The sequence below is a fragment of the Myxocyprinus asiaticus genome, chromosome 9, assembly GCF_019703515.2.
Source record: "Myxocyprinus asiaticus isolate MX2 ecotype Aquarium Trade chromosome 9, UBuf_Myxa_2, whole genome shotgun sequence".
Classification (NCBI taxonomy): domain Eukaryota; kingdom Metazoa; phylum Chordata; class Actinopteri; order Cypriniformes; family Catostomidae; genus Myxocyprinus; species Myxocyprinus asiaticus.
Window position 1 is genome coordinate 18,227,010 of NC_059352.1, and position 22,244 is coordinate 18,249,253.

Here is a 22,244-nt window from a genome sequence, read left to right on the forward strand (position 1 = left end):
TACCATTTCCCGACGGCTCCGTGGTATCAAAAGTTGGGTTGTATCTTCTTTAGTCTGAGCGTCCTGTGTCACTCTATCCAACCGCTTTATAATTGCAAAATAGGGGTATGAAAGGGTGATGTCCGGCTGGAGTCATTGACCATCGATGACTCTCACTTGGTCGAAGGCGTGTTTGAAGGTTTCGTCTCATGACTGCTCCAAAGGGAAATCCCCCTCAGGGAATTCCCTGAGAAGGGGAGGGGCTGCAGCCTCTCCCTCTCTCTCATCATTATGATGTGGAGCTGTCAAGGACGGCCACGGCTCCACCTCCCCTGCCAGAGCATCGCACATTGCACATCTCCCTAATTTAATACAGGACCCATCCGCACAAATTCCCTTTAATAAATCTCTAAAGTCAGGCCAATCCGTCCCCAAAATCAGCGGATGGGTGAGGCGGGAACTAACCGCGGCCTCCACTCTATGCTTTTTCCCCCGGAATTTAATCGTCAGAGTCGCCACCGGATACTCTTCGGCAGGTGTCGCAGAGCCGTTGGGCAAAGGCAAACAGGTGGTCAGAGTTGTCCAGCTTCAGGCTCCGGAAGAGTTGACGACTCTCTTCCGGACTCCGACCAACCCGTTGCAAGATGGCTTTCTTCAGGTCAGCATAAGCCAGGAGGCTCGTCGGCAGCAGTTGTTGAGCCACGAGCTGGGCTTCCCCAGACAACACAGCCGGGGAAGTCAGGCCGCCTACTGGCCGAGCGGCCAGCCCCAGATCTCGGCGGTGCGCTCAAACAAGTCCAGGAATGCATCGGGGTCGTCCGCCATCCCCATCTTCTGTAACGCAGGTGGGGGCAATGGCATGTGGGTGTCCAGGGTCGCAGCTGGGGATGCCTCCTGGCTGAGGAGGCTCCGGATCACCTGCCGGTCCTCTGCTTGAGCGCATAGGAGCTCCACAAACCGGCGATCTTGATCTTGCCAGAGCTCAAACAGGGTTTGCTCGTGGTTCCGATGTAAGCCAGCGAAGGCTTGGAGGATCTCAGCCAACTGGGAGGACTCTACGGGGCGACTTCCATCCATCTTCAAGCAAACTTTTCCCGGGTTTCGGCACCTGTGTAACACTTTTCAGTGGAAAATAGGAGACGAGAAGTGAGGTTTCCCGGTTCAGGTAGGCGTATAATTTATGCACCCTGATGCTTACAGTTCCACACACTCAACAGCTTCACAGGCAAATATTTACTTAAACACTTTAACTTCATTACACAATCAACATAATAGCTTGTAGCACCATGGCCTTCCTTATGCCAGTCTCTCTCTCTCTGTCTGCTGGCAGTGTGGCTCTTTTATGCCGCTCTCCCCGTGCTCACTGAAATTAGAGACAGGTTTTAGACATAATCTAGCTCTGGTGTAAGCACCCTTACCGCTTTCTCTCTCTCCAGAGAGATGCTTGACCACGCACACCCCCCCCCCCCTCCCCCGCCACAGGTATATACAGTAATACAAGTTTTATTGATATTTGCCTTTTATCATTAGAAAAGTTACAGGGATCTGTTGAGGATAGACTGTTAGAAAACGTGCTTTAGAGGAAGATTTATGAGCACTCCAGAGGACGCTGGATCTGCTGAAGTTGTGTGAGGTTGGTTTATTACAGCTGTTTAAATGAGATATGTGCATATTTGCAGACAGTATACACTGGCAGCCAAAAGTTTGGAATAATGTACAAATTCAGCTGTTTCGGAAGGAAATTGGTACTTTAATTCACCAAAGTGGCATTCAATCACAAAGTATAGTCAGGACATTACTGATGTAAAAACAGCACCATCACTATTTGAAAAAAGACATTTTTGATCAAATCTAGACAGGCCCCATTTTCAGCAACCATCACTCCAACACCTTATCCTTGAGTAATCATGCTAAATTACTAATTTGGTACTAGAAAATCACTTGCCATTATATCAAACACTGCTGAAAGCTATTTGGTTCGTTAAATGAAGCTTAACATTGTCTTTGTGTTTGTTTTTGAGTTGCCACAGTATGCAATAGAATGGCATGTCTTAAGGTCAATATTAGGTCAAAAATGGCAACAAAAAAAGGACAGCTTATTCTTGAAACTCATCAGTCAATCATTATTTTGAGCAATGAAGGCTATATGATGCTTGAAATTGCCCAAAAACTGAAGATTTCATACAAAGGTGTACACTACAGTCTTCAAAGACAAAGGACAACTGGCTCTAACAAGGACAGACAGAGATGTGGAAGGCCAGATGTACAACTAAACAAGAGGATAAGTACATCAGTGTCTCTAGTTTGAGAAATAGATGCCTCACATGTCCTCAGCTGACAGCTTCATTTAATTCTACTCACTCAACACCAGTTTCATGTACAACAGTAAAAAGAAGACTCAGGGGTGCAGGCCTTATGGGAAGAATTGTAAAGAACAAGCCATTTTTTAAACAGAAAAAGAAAAAGAAAAGGTTAGAGTGGGCAAAGAAACACAGACATTGGACAACAGATAATTGGAAAAGAGTGTTATGGATCTTAAACCCATTGAGCTTTTGTGGGATCAGCTAGACTGTAAGGTGCATGAGAAGTGCCCAACAAGTGCTACAGGAAGCGTGGGGTGAAATGTCACCTGAGTATCTGGACAAACTGACAGCTAAAATGCCAAGGATCTGCAAAGCTGTCATTGCTGCACGTGGAAGATTTTTTGATGAAAACTCTTTGAAGTAGTTTAAGAAGTTCTGAACATTTATTATTTTTATTTTTTTTTTTCAAATTATAATAGTAATTTTTCACATTATTAATGTCCTGACCATACATTGTGATCAGCTGAATGCCACTGTGGTGAATAAAAATACCAATTTCTTTCCATAAGAGCAAAATCTGTACATTATTCCAAACTTTTGGCCGCCAGTGTATATGATATTAGTTTTATTGATATTTGCCTTTTTATCATTGACAATACAGATAAATTTACAGGAAACTGTTGAGGAGAGAAAGAGAGAATGAAACAGGGGAGCACATTAACATTATGAGCTCAAATGCATCTTCTCTGGCTCTGATGTGCAGATCGTTTAAATGAGACTGTGTTGCACACTGGTCTATTATTGTAGTAACACAATGGCACGTAACAACAAAACGAACCGTGACTGGTCGTTTACTTGTCTCAGTCACTTCACATGCAAGCAGGCGATTTCTGGCGCCCTCAAGAATAAATCGGCCAAACGGGAAAATGTATCTATATATATATATACAGGTGCATCTCAATAAATTAGAATGTCGTGGAAAAGTTCATTTATTTCAGTAATTCAACTCAAATTGTGAAACTCGTGTATTAAATAAATTCAATGCACACAGACTGAAGTAGTTTAAGTCTTTGGTTCTTTTAATTGTGATGATTTTGGCTCACATTTAACAAAAACCCACCAATTCACTATCTCAAAAAATTAGAATACATCATAAGACCAATAAAAAAAAAAACATTTTTAGTGAATTGTTGGCCTTCTGGAAAGTATGTTCATTTACTGTATATGTACTCAATACTTGGTAGGGGCTCCTTTTGCGTTAATTACTGCCTCAATTCGGCGTGGCACGGAGGTGATCAGTTTGTGGCACTGCCGAGGTGGTATGGAAGCCCAGGTTTCTTTGACAGTGGCCTTCAGCTCATCTGCATTTTTTGGTCTCTTGTTTCTCATTTTCCTCTTGACAATACCCCATATATTCTCTATGGGGTTCAGGTCTGGTGAGTTTGCTGGCCAGTCAAGCACACCAACACCATGGTCATTTAACCAACTTTTGGTGCTTTTGGCAGTGTGGGCAGGTGCCAAATCCTGCTGGAAAATGAAATCAGCATCTTTAAAAAGCTGGTCAGCAGAAGGAAGCATGAAGTGCTCCAAAATTTCTTGGTAAACGGGTGCAGTGACTTTGGTTTTCAAAAAACACAATGGACCAACACCAGCAGATGACATTGCACCTCAAATCATCACAGACTGTGGAAACTTAACACTGGACTTCAAGCAACTTGGGCTATGAGCTTCTCCACCCTTCCTCCAGACTCTAGGACCTTGGTTTCCAAATGAAATACAAAACTTGCTCTCATCTGAAAAGAAGACTTTGGACCACTGGGCAACAGTCCAGATCTTCTTCTCCTTAGCCCAGGTAAGACGCCTCTGACGTTGTCTGTGGTTCAGGAGTGACTTAACAAGAGGAATACGACAACTGTAGCCAAATTCCTTGACATGTCTGTGTGTGGTGGCTCTTGATGCCTTGACCCCAGCCTCAGTCCATTCCTTGTGAAGTTCACCCAAATCGATTTTGCTTGACAATCATAAGGCTGCGGTTCTCTTGGTTGGTTGTGCATCTTTTTCTTCCACACTTTTTCCTTCCACTCAACTTTCTGTTAACATGCTTGGATACAGCACTCTGTGAACAGCCAGCTTCTTTGGCAATGAATGTTTGTGGCTTACCCTCCTTGTGAAGGGTGTCAGTGATTGTCTTCTGGACAACTGTCAGATCAACAGTTTTCCCCATGATTGTGTAGCCTAGTGAACCAAACTGAGAGACCATTTTGAAGGCTCAGGAAACCTTTGCAGGTGTTTTGAGTTGATTAGCTGATTGGCATGTCACCATATTCTAATTTTTTGAGATAGTGAATTGGTGGGTTTTTGTTAAATGTGAGCCAAAATCATCACAATTAAAAGAATCAAAGACTTAAACTACTTCAGTCTGTGTGCATTGAATTTATTTAATACACGAGTTTCACAATTTGAGTTGAATTACTGACATAAATGAACTTTTCCACGACATTCTAATTTATTGAGATGCACCTGTATACATATATATATATATATATATATATATATATATACAATTTTGCGATATATTAGTCGACCGCTACTATAACGTGAAAACACACCATAGTTTTTTGTAAACTCGTACAAATGTAATTTATTATGTACATTGTCTCATTCCAGTCTTTTATCCAGTTTTTCTCTCTTTGGTTGTTATATATGTGGTCAGATTTTGGGGTTTCTGAGTCCCGGTGATGGTGATTGGATTGAATGCATCAGAGCTCCACAGCAGCACCTGTCATGAGTAATTACTGTGATTGTAAAAGGCCTACACACCAAACACAAGCTGATGGGTCTATCAGAGTGTGATTTCCAGCCAGGTAGAGCTGGACACTTACAGGCCTGTGGAAATCTCTGTAACAGGGCCCACACAGCCCAACAATTAGATCTAGGATAACAGCGATTTTGGCCAGCCATGCTATTTAATGAGGATCATTTGGCTGGTTTGCAATGTTTTTTTTTATTTTTATGCTTTGAAATGCATTTATTTTATAATTATTGTTCCTTTATGATCAAATAAAAGCTATAGTAAAACTTACATTAATTTTACACATGTGCACACACACACACACACACACACTCACACAAAGACTGTAAAAATATTTTTTAGGAAATACTCACTTTAACCAACACTGCTGTCTGCTCCCCAATGTAGTCGATAAGCTGCAGCTGGGCTAGGGCCTTAAAAAACACACAAAACAGAAAATCAAACCCCTGCTGGGAAAAAACAAACATCTTAAATCAGCCTGAGGTGGTTTGCTGGTCTTTGCTGGTTTAAGCTGGTCTAGTTGATCTATAAACCCAGTCAAGCTGCTGTTTAGCTGGACAGCTAGCTGGTCTTCCAGCCCGACCAACTGAAAAGTGCACAAAACCCCTCTAAAACCATCAAAGCCGAACAGCATAACCAGCTTTGCCACTTTAGTCAGGTTTAAGCTGGTCTAGGAGGTCTCCCAGCCTAGACAGCTGGTGTTAAGGTGGTCTTGCTGGTCTCACAGCCAGGCCAAGATAGTGTTCAGCTGGTTTAGATGGTCAGCCAGTTGGTCTCCCCATCTGACCAGCTGAAAAACGCCCCAAACCCCTCTAAAACCATCAAAATAGACCAACTTTGCCACCTTAGGCTGGTTTAAGCTAGTCTAGGTGGTCTCCCAGCCTAAACAACAGGTTTTAAGCTGGTCTTGCTGGTCTCACAGCCAGGCCAAGATAGTGTTCAGCTGGTTTAGATGGTCAGCCAGTTGGTCTCCCCACCTGACCAGCTGAAAAACGCCCAAACCCCCTCTAAAACCATCAAAACAGCTTTGCACCTTTTTCTGGTTTAAGCTGGTCTTGCTGTTCTCCTAGCCTGGCCAAGCTAGCATTTAGCTGGTTAAGATCCAGCCTGACCATCTTAAAAGTATCCAAAGCCCCCCTAAAACCATCAAAACACACCTGCCTAACCTGCTTTCCCACCTTAGGCTGGTTTAAGCTGGTCTCCCAGCCTGGCCAAGCTAGTGTTTAGCTGGTTTAGATGGTCGGCCAGTTGGTCTCCCAGCCTGACCAGCTAAAAAGTCCCCAAAACCCCTCTAAGACCATCAAAACAGACCAGCCTGACCAGCTTTGCTCCCTTAGACTTGTTTAAGCTGGTCTAGCTGGTTTCCTAGCCTGGCCAGCTGGTATTAAACTGGTCTTGCTGGTCTCCCAGCCTGGCCAAGCTAGTGTTTAGCTGGTCAGCCAACTGGTCTCCCAGCCTGATCAGCTGAAAAGTGCCTACAGCAGGGGCCACAAAACAGAAACAAAAACAGCAGACATTTAACTTGACAGCAAAGATTTCCATCGTTTTAACAATTAATGTGGAATATCCAAATCTATTTTTGGCTCAGTGCTTGTGGCATATACTAGTATGCGTCCTTGTGAATGTTAGCTCTGCAGTAGAGGGCAAACAGTTTATCTTGGAGCAGCGCTAAGCTCCTCACTGGGCCCAAGGGTTGGGTTTCCTTGTGTGAATACTCTCCTCCTAACAAAACAAAGGATTAGATCTACACAAACAGAAAACCCAGCACTCCTGCTGCTGACACGCTCACTTTCCCATTGCTTAGACAATCTCTATCTCAGTCTCTCTCTTTCTCTCTCTCTCTCTCTGTCTTTACTTATGAATGCCATAGATAAACACAAACATAACAATAGCCTACACTTTAAATATTTTATTTAGCTTTTCCATGAAAAAACAATATATTTTAAACAATACAAAGTACCCTGCTGAAAAGACCAGCTTAGACCAGAATAAATTTGCATGCTGATTCAGCCTGCTTTTATGCTGACTATTGCAAGTCTACTCTTGGTTAAGTTGGTGAACCAGCAGAGCCATGTTGTTCACCACCAAAACTTGGTCAACTAGAATTGTATATCTTGTGTGGGCAGTTAACCAAAGAAGTCTTGATGGTAAAATTAAAAAGTCTGTTGGGAACACTAGCACACTTGAGGTCGGCGACTTGAGTATTACAAGCCCCAACAAATTGTTAGGTTTTGTTGGGGTTCTAGTTATAACTGAATAATGAATTCTCGTCTAAACGAAAACCTTTTGCATTTTTAGAATTGAAAAAACAGTATTTGCTGCATGAATCGATTTTCCAGTTGAACAACATCGGTCCCTAAATGTACCCAAAGGCAGGTTTTGACAGATTGTGCTCAGAGTGAACACGATTTCATGTTCAGTTCAGATTAAGTATTAAAATTTGACTGTACCACTCAGGGGAGAGTTTCCCAAAACCATTGTTAGCCAGTGATTTTGTGTTTCCCAAAACGAACTTTCAAAAACAGCATCACAAAGTTATGTGGTTGGAACTACAGCTCTTTATCTGTGGTTAGAAGCATAGTTCCTTGTCAGTGTTGGGTGTAATCGAATTGCAAATTAATAAATTACTGTAATCGAATTACTTTTAGGCACAAAAATTAGTGTAATGCATCACATTTTAAATGCTTGTAATCAGCTGACAGTTACTGACTTTCAATTAAAGTAATTACTTTTAAGTACATTACTTGGATTACGAATTCTTTTTATTTTTTATTTTTTATCCCCATTTTCTCCCCAATTTGGAATGCCCAATTCCCACTACTTAGTAGGTCCTCGTGGTGGCGCGGTTACTCACTTCAATCTGGGTGGCAGAGGACAAGTCTCAGTTGCCTCCACTTCTGAGACAGTCAATCCACGAATCTTGTCACATGGCTTATTGTGCATGACACCGCAGAGACTCCCAGCATGTGGAGGCTCGTGCTACTCTCCATGACTCACGCACAACTTACCATGCGCCCCACTGAGAGCGAGAACCACTAATCGTGACCACGAGGAGGTTACCCCATGTGACTGTACCCTCCCTAGCAACCAGGCCAATTTGGTTGCTAAGGAGACCTGGCTGGAGTAACTACGAATATTAAAAAGAATATTATGTGTACTACAGTTAAAATGTAAATTCATATGTTCATATGTATGTCTGTTTGCGTTTCTGTGACAGCTGAAGGGTGTGCAACAGTGAACAAGGAGAAAATAGACATTTTGAATGTGTTTTAGAAAGTAACTTAAAAGTAAAGTAATTAGTTATTTGATTATTGTTTCAATAAAGTAATCAGTAAAGTAATCTGATTATAATTTTTAGAGAAGTAGTTAGTAATTTTAGAGGATTACTTTTTTTGTAATTTACCCAACACTTTTCCTTGTTAGTTTGCTGTGGACATCATTTCACTTCACTGAAGCTTCTATATCTTTTCCATATACATCTTTTATTCTGTCAAAATTTGACAACGTTTACATGCACTTAAGAAAACGAAGTCTGATGTAGAGGTAAAAACTCCACAATTACGGCGCAATCATATGTCGCATTAAACAGTGCACACCACTTTCATGTCTTCAGCAGCTTTCGGGCATTAAACAGCTTTCAAGAATACATGTAACTGAGCTATATTATAATTTAACATCCATAGAATTTATTACTCCACCCCCTGCATAACACTTTTAATGACAGGTCTATACTGTTGAACCAATGTGGTTCGAACAATGAATGGGCGACATAGTTACTACGGTTTCGGGAAACAGTCATAAATAGCTAGTTAATTTCTCAAACTATGCATCGTACTGTGGTGGTTAAGTAGTGAGTTATGCACCCCCTGGATGGGTCAGGTCTCGGGCTCTTGTTTATGGGCTGGGTTCGGGCTTTAACTTAATGCCTATGCAGATCTATTCAGCACTCCAACAATCCCAAACACAACATGTGCAGGTGACCAGCTGTGTTGGTCTTTTCAGCTTGGTAAAGAATGACTAGACATCGCTGTGATGTAATCTATGACAGAATATTGGGATTGACAGATGAGTATTGCCATACCTCCATTAGCACAAACAGTGCAGCAAAGAACAACAGCGTGGTCCATTCCACTCTGTGAAGTATGATCTCAAAGTCCTGAATGTCAGCCAGCACCAGCAACCACAGAGCCCCCAAGATAGCCATCCAACCTGAGGGACAAAGCAGTACATCAAGCCATGATCACTAGGGAAGAACCAAAAAAATTGTCCAGACAAACACAGTTTTAGTTCCTGTTGTTATGTGTAAAGGTTTTAAGGTGATGGAATCCTGGAAAATAGCCCACCAGTGTATAATGCAATGCATCAATCATTTGTTATGTCTCTATCTATCTTCCTGTCCCATGTCTACACATACACACACACGCATCAGCCAACACAGTGGTCCTATATCTGGTATTCCACTCACACAATACTTCAGTCAGTGGGAGAGAGACCATACAGTGACATTCAATTAGAAACACAGCTTAACCACCCCACAAACAGACTCATAAACACAATCCACATCGATACACTGACACCAAAGGTAATCGGCAACACCACAATGGACTGCGGGGTGTCAGAACATAAGAATAATAAGCCAGTTACTGGATAATCTTCATTAAAGGCTTTTGTGATGTGTCCAACAAAGATCAAAGAAGCAGCCTAAATAAGTGATGGGAATCGCACAACAACTGTGGATACAGAGATAACAGTACATTACATCTGGAAGGATTAATAGGCTCCCTGACAGATGTTAATTAACGCTGTATGTTGTTATATGGACATCCTCTTCTGCATCCTGTTAAAAAGTACTTATGTAATTTCACAAGTCGTACAATAAACATCATATTAAAATAATAGTGAGCTTCTATGCACTGCACCTCTTGAAACAAATAAACTTAAATATAGAAAAATATATAAAATATATTTTTAAAAATCCTAAAATCAAGCAAAAAAAATCTGCCAATGGGATAAGAATGCTTGAAACAAGTATACATATCTAGCCATGTATGCTAAAACTAGACAGAAGTACTTACAATTAAAATTAACTAAGTAATGAAGTATTTTTTGCTTGTTTCATTTCATTTTCATTCTGCAGTGTATATTTATATTGGATATATTGGTTTATAAAGGATTGTGGGTCGCTTTGGATAAAAGGGTCTGCTAAATGATTAAATGTACAGTATATGTAAATACCAAACAATAACTGTCACTACTTGAAAAAAGTCTCACGTCAAAAAAAAAAAAAAAAAGAAAAGAAAAAAAAGAAATCAAGATTAAAAACGTTTTTTTTCAAGGGTACCTCCCCCCATCCCACCGGAATCTACGCCCCAGTTAACACTGATTACTGCATTATGAACTATCAATGAACAACTGTAAATTTATAAATTAATATTAACCAAGATTAATAAATGCTGTAAAAACAAATATTGTTCATTTTTAGTTCTTGATACCTAATGCATTTAATGTTAATGAACAGAACCTTATTGTAAAATGCTAAAACTTAATCCAGTGATTGATGACATTTTATAGTAACCTTAAAATCATGCTAAATTGCAACCCTGTTATGGTTCTTCTCTCAAGCCTACAATAGCGTGTGTGAATGTTGTACAAAAGGTCAACAAATGTTCCCAGCCATTTTACTACTGATTAGCTGATGTATCATTTCCAAGAAGCCTCTGAGCTTAAAAAAAAAAAAAAAAAAAAAAAAAAACGCAGTAAGTCAGGAACAAAATGTACGAGTCACTAAAGTGAGGCGAACATCCCGGCAAGACCCGGCCAATATTATACTGCTCCATCACCAGTAGTGGTTGGGGTCTGTCATAATGAGTGTGCCATTTAGATGTCTGAACCATGGACAACTAATGCGTCACATGCCAGCCTGTGGCCTTTACTATAATAGCCACAGAAAAACAGGCTTTAATCTGGAACCTGTATATTACATGCAACTGTTTGACGTGTTTGACGTGAAAGGTTAAAATAAAGAATGACTGGCTGCAGATGTTAATACAACTTTACAGAGGCCATTTACTGTAGTGGAGTTAATAAATGTTGGCGAGCTGAGAGATGCATTTCCGAGCAGTAGGATTGGAGTTTAAAACGTTCTTGCGTGCATGTAGATCATCTCTTGGTTGTTTTACCGGAGTAACCAAGGTGACACATGTTCAAATAACATCCAGATAAAACGGCTCCTAGAAATAATTTTGCAGTCTGAATAAGTACACAGTTTATTATAATTTATCAAAACAAAGCAGTTTTAAAAGGGTCATGACATTCCGTTTTATTATTTGAATATTTTTCTTAAGGTTCACTTATAATATTAGTAAGTTTTTTTTTTCGCTCAAACATTTTCCACCCTCATACTGAGCCTCTGTCAGAAACATTCAGTTTTAGTGCTGCTTCTACTTTAAGACTTGAGAGTAAATGCCCACTATTATGATTGGCTCTCTGCTCTTGACTGACCTGCTCTCTCTACTTGCCATCTCAATGCTCATCACTACTGTACGGACTATGGAAGTGATACGGGAAAGTTGCTGTTTATGTGTTGTTGTGAAGGCGGTAAGATGCAAATGTCTGCCACAGTGTGACATCACAATGTGGAGGAAGTAGAGAACAAGTCATTTTGGCAGTTAGGTTTCAACAAATTCTCTTTTTGTAGTAAGGAGGAAGTTTTGAGCTCTGAAACTTGCAATATGTTTTTATAGCCTACAATGACCTCTGATTCCTCATGTCATGACCCCTTTAATTTGATGCTGACATGACTGAGTGAAGTTTTTTTTTTTTTTTTTTTTTTTTTACATAGAAACACACAAGGAGATGTTATGCTGAATGTAAGCCTCAGTCACCATTCACTTTCATCGCATCTTTTTTTTGGGGGGGTCAGACTAGAGAATTACTAAGCAATTATCTAAAGACCCACTTCCTCCTGAAAGAACTGTTGCTCTGTCAGCCAGCCAGATACTTTGGACTCCGGCCAGCGATGCTAGTGAGTGAATGGCCTTCATTAAGAGAGAGCTGGACAATTGTCAAACATTTATTATTCAAGCTTCAATACATTTGTAACAATGCACACATCCTTTAGGGATTATGACCAACACTGGCCAGCAAATGCAACCACAAACTGAAACACTATAAATCATAGCAGAGGGGACGACAGCAAGCTTTCACTTCTAGCAAAATTTGATTAAACAGGTGAGTGCTGGAAATTGCCCTTGGGAAATCATTTAATAAGGGATGAGAGGGAGGTAGAGCCAAAGATAGGAAGAGAAAGAACTGCAGGAAGAGAATAGAGAGAGATCTGAGCTGCAGATACACAGAGGACAGAGATGTAATTGTGGGGGAGGATGTATTAATGTAAAGATGGTATGATTTAATGAGGTAAAGATCCTACAAAAGCAAGAATAGTGGAACAATTGAAGACAAAATTATTTAACAGATGAATCTCCAAGTCTATTAACGGTGAAAGCAAATGACTTGGTTAAGGGTGTGTGTTTTAACCTTGCAAGTGCATCTCATCTGCTCCCCCAATAACACTGCAACTTTAGAAGTTACAATATTTTCTCAATATCAAGATTCATGTGAACTATGCACATCCAAGAAGCAACTAATACAGGTGCACAACTATAAAAATGTAAAGTATATACCGATAACAAAACACAAAGTCAGCACACTGTTGTTCCCAAGGACATTTTTTATTGTGTTTTCACCAAGATCACGTTTTTGGTGAGAACACAGTTAAGTATTTCCTTGAGAGCAACAGTGTGCCAACCTTGCTGTATTTCATTACAAGCACGCTTTAGTGATAGACTGATTAATCGGCCGATATTTGGCGATTATCAGCATCAGCCAAAAACTGTGTTCGCTTGGCCGATTACCAGTATTGTTAACTTTCCCTTGTGTCAGTTCCAAAATCTACTAATAGATTTGTCAATGGATAGTAAACACTTTCTGTTTTCAAGGTTTTTTCTTTTTAAGTTTTTGCAAATTTGGGTAAATATTGCATAAAATAAGTGTTTGTTTTTCTTTAGGAATTTGGTGTAAATCTGACTTGCTGTTGATAAATTGAATTACATTTATCGGCATTTATACTGGCCATCCTGCTCTCTAGGTATCAGTATCGGCATCGGCCATTGAAAAACCTGTATCGGTCGACCCTTACTGTATTTATCTACCCAACAGATGTTCACAAATGCCTAGGGGTTCATGAGGGAACTGCAAGGGGTTAAGGAGATGCTGGTAGAAATGCCAATACTGAATTAAGTTAAATAAGTAATACAAATTATAAAATAAATATTTCACAAGTGAACATACCAAGATCATGTGAAATTTGTTATGGTTAAAGGAATACATGTAGTTCACCCAAACTTTTTAATTCTGTAATAATTTACTCACCCTTAGGTTGTGCCACACCAATATGCCTTTCATTATTATATTGAACACAAAAGGAGATGTTTTAATGATTATCTCTGTCCATCTATTCAATGCAATGCCAATGGACAGTGACTCACTTTGAAGCTTAAAAAATAATAAAAGTATCATAAAAGTAGTCCATGCGACTCGTGCATCAAATTTTAAGTCTTCCAAATGCATACAATAGGTTTTGGTGAGAAACAGCCCAACATTTTAAGTAACTTCTCAGTGAAAATCATTCATGAGGCATGAGAGAAGTTCTTTCACAATGGGTCAATGGCATGTGTGTTCATTTGAGAACTTGCATTGTTTTTAGCTTCAAAGTGAGTCACTATTCACTGCCATTATGTTGAAACTTTGGACCGCGATATTCAGTAAAACATCTTTTGTGTTCCGAAAAACTTTTCCTCTAACATTAATTAAAATGTCATGGAGGACTATTTAAAATGTCATGGGGGACTTAGTAAATATTTAAGATCGTTTAGGTTTAGCTGACAAAAGATTTGAGAACCCCTTATGCAAAGCATATAGACACATGCATACACTTTACCACAAGCTCATGCACAGGGTTGGTTTTATCCACCAAATTTTTTTTTTAAAAATGCAATGAATCACAGACTTCTTCCACACTGGGATTGGGATGGTTTCATCACAACGCAATTCCAAAAAAGTAACTTTTGATTTGCTTTCCACTTAATGTTCCCCCATGGCATCAAGTTGAAGATGGAGGAGTCGTAAGGGGCCTACAGCAGTGTGCATTACAAACAGAGCAAAAAATAAATAAATTAAAGACAGAACGCTCTGCAATTAAAAGAAGTTTGTTGAGAAGCCTGGGAGGCTCATTCATCATACCCAAAACAACCCTGGCATTCCGGCCTGTTGAGTGAAATACAAACACTGCCTCATCATGTTCTTCATTTTAAAGCAAATGCGTTTCCACTGGCGTCTTCTTTGTAGAGAATTCAGACTCTCCCAGGATGTTACAAGAAGAAATGAGCTGTAGCATGTTTTCTACTTTGATTAATCTCCCCCTGCTTCCTCCTCCATTATTTGGTGTTACAGCTTTTGTGCAGCTCAGGAGATTAATTATGTCTGGGTCTTATCTTATTTATAAATAAATGACCATATCACGATATGACTGGAGTAACATTAGTAATATTTCATATGTTTTAAATCAAAGGCAAAAATGGTAAGCACATAAATTTAAACACATGAACAAAATACGAGTAACACAAGTTTCTTAAAATAAGAAGTTTTTACCAGTTTCTATAAAAATACCCTTATTGTGGCACTATTAAAGGGATAGTTCACCCAAAAATGAAAATTCTCTCGTCATTTACTCACTTTCATGCCGTCCCAGATGTGAATGCGTTTCTTTCTTCTGCTGAACACTATCGAAGATTTTTAGAAGAATATATCAGCTCTGTAGGTCCTTTCAAAGTAAGTGAATGGTGACCAGACCTTTGAAGCTCCAAAAATCACATAAAGGCAGCATAAATGTAATCCATAAGACTCCAGTGTTTTAATACAGTATATGTCTTCTGAAGCAATGTAATCACTTTTGGTGAGAAACATTTTACTATAAATACAAATTTTCACTTTCAGACTGTGAAAGTGGAGATTTATAGTAAAAAATGACTTAAATATTGATCTGTTTCGCACCACACCTATCATATTGCTTCTGAAGACATAGATTTAACCACTGGAGTCATATGGATTACTCATATTCTGCCTTAATGTGATTTTTATGAGCTTTAAAGGTCTGGCCACCATTCACTTGCACTGAATGGATTAACAGAGCTGAAATTCTGTTCAGCAGAAGAAAGAAAGAAAGAAAGTCATACACATCTGGGACGGCATGAGGGTGAGTAAATGATGAGAGAATTTTCATTTTTGGGTGAACTATCCCTTTAAACACTTTATAATAGGGCTGTCTGGAATACTCAGTTCTGGTTAGTCAATGACGCCTTTCTGCGGTCAAATATTTTTGTATAATTATCGCTAAACTGTATATTTGACTTTTGTCCATGCAACCAATCCTACACTGTGCTGGTTTCATCTCTTGTAACATTCTGCAATCTTTTTCATCTCACGTAATAAGTGAATTCAACTCAGTCAGTTGGTCATTATTACAAAATAAACCAATTTAGGGTGAAACAAGATGGTCACCTTGTTGGGGTTAATTGTGCAATAATGACTGGCTGACTGTACATTATCGATACATAGATTTCTCAAGCATGTTCTCGACAAACTTCTTTATTTTCAGAGCTCACACTGAGAGATTTATTGATGTTTCTGAGAAAATGAATTATGTTGTACATATGAAATATTTTCACGCACCTACGGAAATGACTTTTCAGCACCCTTTTTTTCATTTCAATCTTTGGGTGAACTCCAAATCAAAAATATTTACTACATAAGATGCACTGTGTAATTGTTAGTGATGGCTGTATATACAGAAAGGTGTAACATGTTTAGCAGTCAATTTTCGAAGAAGTCAGATTGTAATCATGTAATTTTTCAGGGAAATGGATGGCCTTGGGGATTAAGAATCACTTTATTATCATGAATGCACTTTCCGGGGGCCTGGGTAGCGAGTAAAGACGCTGACTACCACCCCTTGAGTCGCGAGTTCGAATCCAGGGCGTGCTGAGTGACTCTAGCCAGGTCTCCTAAGCAACCAAATTGGCCCGGTTGCTAGGGAGGGTAGAGTCACATGGGGTAACCACCTCATGGTCACTATAATGTGGTTCTCGCTCTCGGTGGGCCGTGTGGTGAGTTGTGCATCGATGCCGTGGAGAATAGCGTGAAGCTTCCACATGCTCTATCTCCGCTTGTTCAGATGCGTGGACAGAGGGTCTCAGACACGGAGGCAACTGAGAATTGTCCTCTGCCAACCGGATTGAGGTGAGTCACTATGCTACCACGAGGACTTAGAGCGCATTGGAATTTGGGCATTCCAAATTGGGGAGAAAAAAAATGAATGTACTTTTTGTTTGAAAGTCACATGGAGCCCTGTAGACAAAGTGCATACTGTGTGCTTCAATGCTCTTCAGCAGATGCACTGTATCCTCTTCCATGATTAAATAATCAGTATCAAAGGTCAAATGGAGTGGTGTGGTGTCAACCTAATGAAAGTCTAATGACAGTCATTTGCAGCCCATGCTGGTCGGCCCTGCTTTGATAAGAACAAGGAACTAAGCAGACTTTGAGTGCAGATCTAGACTGCTTTTTGAAAATGGTAATGGTAATATACAGTGATTATTTTTGTGATCAGTGCCGATTAATTACGTACACAGCTTTGAAAAGGGAAAAATGTGATTTGATTTTGTGGGTGTGTATGTGTGAAGACATGAGGCATTGCAAAGTGATCATTTTTAAGATAATATTCATGTGTCATCCCTTCTCAAGATCAGAGCCACTCTTTGCTAAATTCTATGGACAGTGAGCGGTGAATGTCCACAAATGAGAATTGATTAGCAATACACAATCAGACCCCCAAACAATATGACAACCTGCGTGGCCTGTCTTTCTAATAGTGTTTAGTAAAGATCTTGTTACCATGTGTAACTGACATCTCATTTACCATATAATAAACATGTTCATAAGCCAGTGTCTTGTTTTCCAAGACAAACATTTTTAACCAAGATAAATTTACATGAGAAGCAAGGACATGTTCAAAATAATAAGACATGTTTTCAGAGAATATATCTTAAAATAAGTTTAGTTTTCTTACCCCATTGGTAAATTGTTTTCTTATTTCAAGCATACTGTAAATTAACCAAAAAACTATCTTGACTTACTATCTCAAACAAATTTGCTTCTCAAGTAAATATATTTCGTTTTAAGGATATGTATATATTTGTACTGGAAAACAAGAAGAAAATACTGATTAAGATAATTATTTTTGTCTTCCATTGACAATGGCTGTGTGGAGGAAGAAAATACTGAAAAAATAAACAGAAACAAAAGATTCATTTTGGGCAACTAATACTGGCTGTCTTATTAAATCTCATGCTCCTCTATTGTTATGGCTCTGCACTGTCTCTTTTTGTGTGTAAGGTCCAGCTGCAAACAATTAAAGCATCAACATATTGATGGATTCGTAGACGCACCAATTAGATCATGCAAAAATGTGGCTAGTATATTAGCATACAACTTGTTTCTCTATTTTTTCCCTGCACCCTAATATTATGCAAATAAAATTTGATATTTCCCCTCTGGAATATCTGAATTGGTACACTTTTGATACTTTAAAAAATAGCAAAGTATTTTTGTGATTCCATTTCCTATGCTCAAACAGAGAGAGAGGGGAAACAAGCACTCATAATTATACAGTGATGCATGTAAACAACAGGGCCAGTTCAATAATAGAAACACACGATTGCTCATTATTTGCGTCCTTGTTTTTGTCTATCTTACCCAGATCCAGATGTATGGCTGGAACAAATGAGTTTAGGAATAACATGAAGATGACCATGCCTAGGACACTCAAACACTTCACCAGGAGGACTCTGTCAGCTATTCTGTGCTGTAAAACATGAAAAACATGTTTAGAAATAGAGCTGAAAGGAACCTTTCTAATTAAGCAATATCTCATGAGCAGTAGTGCTGTTGTATCAAATATCAGCACCAGGCATTGATTAACCATTTTTTCTGTCAGTAGCAACAAATGTTTTATAGGCCCCAGACCCGCAGACGCAGCAGACAATGTGTAATTTGTCATGTATACATTCTGTATTCATGGCGCTAATACTAATGCTAACACACTATACATGGTCAGAGCTTACCCTCTGTAATTGTATTTTATGATGAGAATCCACATAAGATCATGAAAAATGTTTTTTATACTTGTTTTTTACATCGATACTACTGCAATGATGGGTATATAAAAGGGTGGCTACTCTACACTCCAGTGAGTTAATGTTGACTTAGTGAACAAATTAACCAGAAAAAGATGTTGCCGTCAAAGTAGGTGGCATATCGGGTCACACCCACCTACAACAAGGACCAATGGCAGTAAGAACATGTTTAACAGCCAGCATAAAGTTTTCCTGAAAGTTTGATCAGGCAAGTGGATTCTAAGCACCACAACAAGCTCAAAAGCACCTTCTTTTTGGCCAGATTTTGTTTGAAACGATGTCACACTCGTTCTTTCCTCGATTTCGACTGAATTACATTGGTGCCTAAAGTGCATTTCAGTGTATTTGTAAAATGTTGGTACCTCCCCTGGTTCATCAAGGTTTAAGACTAACCTTGTGCACCAGAGGTGTTCAACATCTCCTCCCTTTAGTTACACACTTTAGACTTTGATCATGAAGAGCTACTCATAAATCCCAGGTAGACCTACCAAGACAGCAATATAAAGGCCAGGTAGAACAGCTCTCAGACACCAAACCTCAGCACAGGAGTATCTAGATCATCTCTACACACTCTACGCAACATGGACTCAAGAGCCTCCTTCTCCAATCTACAGCTGTTGGCTGGCTTCTAGTCTCTCTTGGTATTCATGATTACATTTCTTTAAAAGAGAATTATTTAACTTTTATACTTCCATAACCAGGAGCAACGCCATGATGATGCATTTGAAACTGTGCCAGAAAAGATGGACATCACGTCAAAGATTCTGGAATCTAATACTGGTCAGACACCTTGAAGATTACTGTGAAAGCCAACACTGGCTATCAGAAAATGGTGGCATTTTTTTAAAATGTGCTCCAGATCTATACATATATTGTGTTATTTCATCTATATCTTTTTCGTTAAATGCTGGATCTACTGAACTCTTGATTAAAGGAGACCTGGTGTTTCCCAAAACCAGAAATGCTCTTTTCTGCTTTAACAACAACTGTTTCTGGAAGAAAAACACGAACAACATGGTGGAGGTCCCTTACACAGTGAACATTGAATTCTGTAAGTGAATTCACTTTATTTAAGCAACATATCAATGATTCATGCAGATCTTCTTTTAAACTTGTGGGCCTTTTTATTTGCAGCCTATTATGACAGGTCAGTTGATCAGATTACCATGGCGGCCTTCCACACCAAAATCTGCATTCACTTTGTGCCTAGAACATCTCAGACCAACTATATCAGTACTGAAAACAAATATGGGTGAGGGACAGTCACACAATATTTAGCCTAAGTGCAAACTCACAACATTTATAGCAATATTCTTGACCTCCATTTTCTCTCTTTCCTCTCAGATGCTACTCTTCTCTTGGTAGAATAATGGCAAACAGGTGGTCTCCCTCAACAGGTACGGCTGCGTGTATCATGGCATCGTTCAGTATGAACCCAACCATGCCATGGGCTTCTACCATGAGAAAACCAATCAGTTTTTATCATTGTCTAATATAGATTATGTCAATGTTTTTGTTTGATCGGTCACTGTTCATTTCTTTTGGTGCTAAAATGCATTTGACAGGTTTTGCAGCATCTTTACACTCTTTTTTTTCATGTTTATAGAAAGCAGCAGCTGACTGTCTTATTTCAGTGTAAATCCTCTCCTTTCTAGTCATTATAAAAACTTTAAGTAACGAAAGGCAGTTTTACATGGTTCCTCGGTAGCCGTGGGTGGCCAGTTATTTTGTCTAATTTTGCGCCACTAACGAAAATAAATCAAAGCATGATCAACCGTTGCGAGCTGTCAAGCAAAGCAAATATTTACAGCCTGTCTGGAATGCCACGAACACAGACAAGCAGAGTGATCCAAACATAAAGCGTCCCAGTGCAGTTATACTATAACATCAGCAATCTTGGGATGCTGCTTGGCCAATCAGATTAGAGGACAAGAACTAACTGCTGTAAAATAACTATTATGTCTGCTCGCTTTACTGGAAGCAGAGAAACTGGTCTGATTCTTATCATTTAAAAAGATAATATCAGAGAGTGAGGACCAACACTTAATCAACAGACTCATCTTAATGCTGCTTTCTTACTTACCTTTTTCTGCAGCTCCTGAATGTTGTGCTCCCAGTTTTTGTCTTCCTGTGATATTTGCCTGTGAAAATATATTAATAAAATGAATAAAGTGTTAATACATCTTTTCAGTCAGCATGGACAGCTGTAAATGAGTAGGAGTGGTGCTTTCATGTAGTCACCCCAAATGTTTTGTACACAGCATGTGTGGCTTTAAATGGCCTTATGTGATTATTCTATCAATCATCAAAGCAAATCACAGGTACCGCAAAACCAAAAGCAGAACTAATCCAATTTCTGTGGTAAAAAGAAGCATTTGAGCATAATGATGAAAAAATAAAAACAGGCTACTGTTGAGAACAAAATTATTCTGCATAATTAAAATTTCAGCTCTCTACAAGGACTACAGAGGGCCAATGCAATTGAGAACAATTACCTACTTTTCTACACATTAATCATTTCTCATTTATCATCCTGGGTTTCTGTGTGAGTGCAACTGTCAGACACAACTCGTGTCATGCAGTGTGAAAGGATACATTTTGCACCTAAACTCTGGAAGTCATTGACACTTCACATCCGTCAGCTGGATTCTGTTCCAAATCCCAAATCAAAACACATCTGTTTAAATTAGCCTATTCTTTATACAGTTAACATTTATATGTTTTAAGATGGGTTACTTTTGCATTAATCTTTTTTATTTTTTGGTCTAACTGTATGTTTTATTGTTTTTTTTTTTTTTTTGTGTATTTGAACTTGCTTAAATTGTTGCTTTTATTCTATGTTATAAGGTGTCCTTGAGTGCTGTGAAAGGCTCTAATTAAATAAAATGTATTATTATTATTTTTGTTTTGGAGCCATTATGGTGCTTTTGAGAAACTTGATCCAAAGACAGTCACACTTATTTGAGACGTTGCATGTTGCTTGAGCAGTGGCGATTTCTCAGGGCCAGCAAAGCCTTCTCTGCTGGCGTAACATGCCTAATAAATAAATATTTTTTCATCCTTTCATTTTCATTGACCTTTTTGCCTATGTATTTTCAGTCGCTTTCCACTCGTAATTCATCTACAAACGAATAGCAAAAAACAAAAAGTTTATACAATCAGAATTTATTCCTTTATGCTTATAAGCAAAGTGTGATGACTATTTCACAAATCGCATGCCCGAAGCCACGCTCCTTAGTCAAATCAGTGCATGAGTCTGAGCTCCACCCCATCAGGCCTTCAGAATTTCCACAGAATCCCTCAACACTGCAGTGAATAGTAATCTAAAGTCAGATTGTCAGATTCATCAGCCAATCAGATTGATTTATTTGTTCTTGGTGGGTGTGGTCTTTAGGATATGTCCCAGTCAAGGCCTTCTAGCTGGCCTTGAGTGATGCAATAATGCTTTAAGTGATGTATGTAATTTGAAAGCAAAGAGCGTGAGATCTTGCTGATAAGACGGCTGTCATCACTGCCTCATCACCATTGAGAAAGAGATCCTTATGGATTTAAAAACCTGAGATGTTCTGCATGATCCTGCGATGGGTTAATTAAACAGGAAGGGAGGACTAATTTTCACTTCAAGCAAATTGGCAAGTGCTTTTTGCATTGTTATATCAACATCAGGAGTTTTCTAAGTGTAAATTTGTTTGCTTGAGCATTTAGTGTCAGATCAAGTTTTGAAAAGTAATCGTGTACCCTGACGAAACAAAATTTAAATCACAAATATTATGAGAGCTTTTTTTGGTATTAGACCTCCGTGGTTCTGGCTTTCGTGCGTGGACATGTTTTTAAAATGTC

General features: G+C 39.1%; 1 pseudogene; it reads right to left on the reverse strand.

Moving 5' to 3' along the window:
- Window positions 1-22,244, reverse strand: part of LOC127446417 (P protein-like) — a 232,729-nt pseudogene that overhangs the window by 76,213 nt on the left and 134,272 nt on the right.